The following is a 1,486-nucleotide window of genomic DNA, read 5'->3' as shown; positions in this document are numbered from 1 at the left end:
ATCTCCATTCCAGGGAGTAAAGATTATGTAGCTTAAGCATGATTGTTCGTAGTTAAAGTGATTAACTACCCGCCTGGCACTTAGTTAAGGGGTTTTATCCCCTCCCTAACCTCAGGGAAAAATTCCTACCTGGGGAAACAACCTTTCTCAGAGAGGTGACCTTGGTTAAAACACATAGCGTCAAGAAGGGGAGCAAACATATTAAGAACAGTATGCCATATATGCCAGGTCCCTTGAAACAGCAAGGATGGACCGGCTCCCGGCACATTTCAACCAACAGGTGGAGTCTTGGGGATGACAACAAGGAGATGGGTCAGATGAGGCTACAAAAATGGCACACTGAATAATGCCATGCCTAAAGATTTTGGGTCATTGGGCCTCGGACTGGTACCAGGATTTTTTTTTTTTTTTTTTACAAACACACAATTTTATTTAACAGAGACACCCCCCCCCCACCCCCAATGCAAAATTTGGCAAGGGCTAGACAGTTAATAGCTAGCAGAAACAAGACTTAAATAGATGTTTGTTTGTTTAAGAGCTAGACTTGACAAAGAACACATGGGTTTGAATCCCATGTCCACTAATCATTCATGTGACCTTGATATATCACCATCTCTAGCTTCAGTTTCCTCATCTGTATAAAGGGAATAGTGATACTGCCTCTATCATAGGCAATGCATATGTACATAGCATAGTGTCTGACACATAGCAACCACTCATTAGCTCCTTCTCTTTTTATACTACCCCATTTTCCTTAAAATGAGAATTAGTAAAATTGATCTTTCAACCTAATTCTGTCACTAACTAAAGTCGTGTGACTTTCAGGAAACACTGACCTTCAGTTTTTCATCTGTAAAATGGAGATAATTCTTCCCCAGCGTAGTTTGCAGGTTGTTATAAAGAATTAAGTGAGATTAAGAAGGCAAAAATGGCCCTAACCAGTTTGGCTCAGTGAATAGAGCGTCGGCCTGCGGACTCAAGGGTCCCGGGTTCGATTCCAGTCAAGGGCATGTACCTTGGTTGTGGGCACATCCCCAGTAGGGGGTGTGCAGGAAGCAGCTGATCGATGTTTCTCTCTCATCGATGTTTCTAACTCTCTATCCCTCTCCCTTCCTCTCTGTAAAAAATCAATAAAATATATATTTTTTTTTAAAAAGAAGGCAAAAATGCTCTGTGCCCAAATATGAGTTGTTTCATATATGTGTTAAAAATTGTGGCATGAGGACTTTTAGCAAGAGTAACAGGACTACACTTGCCTCTTGAACAGAAGGCCCTGTCATTAGTAGATTTGTCACGTAGTTTATGTGTAATATAAGTTCCTATAATAACGCTGGTGGCCATAAGGAAGGTTAATCCCCATGATGTTTATTTTTTTTATTATTTTTTTAAAAATATATTTTATTGGCCGAAGCCGGTTTGGCTCAGTGGATAGAGCGTCGGCCTGCGGACTGAAGGGTCCTGGGTTCGATTCCGGTCGAGGGCATGT

At 41.3% G+C, this 1,486-nt stretch overlaps 1 protein-coding gene across 2 annotated transcripts in view; it reads left to right on the top strand.

Annotated features, from left to right (window-relative positions):
* HNRNPUL1 (heterogeneous nuclear ribonucleoprotein U-like 1) overlaps window positions 1-1,486 on the top strand; it is a 37,647-nt gene that overhangs the window by 18,147 nt on the left and 18,014 nt on the right. The gene's annotated exons all lie outside the window — the stretch shown is intronic.

This window comes from Myotis brandtii, unplaced genomic scaffold (genome assembly GCF_000412655.1).
Source record: "Myotis brandtii unplaced genomic scaffold, ASM41265v1 scaffold277, whole genome shotgun sequence".
NCBI classification, from domain to species: domain Eukaryota; kingdom Metazoa; phylum Chordata; class Mammalia; order Chiroptera; family Vespertilionidae; genus Myotis; species Myotis brandtii.
The sequence above is the reverse complement of the archived record's forward strand: the minus strand, read 5'-3'. Positions and strand labels throughout refer to the sequence as shown.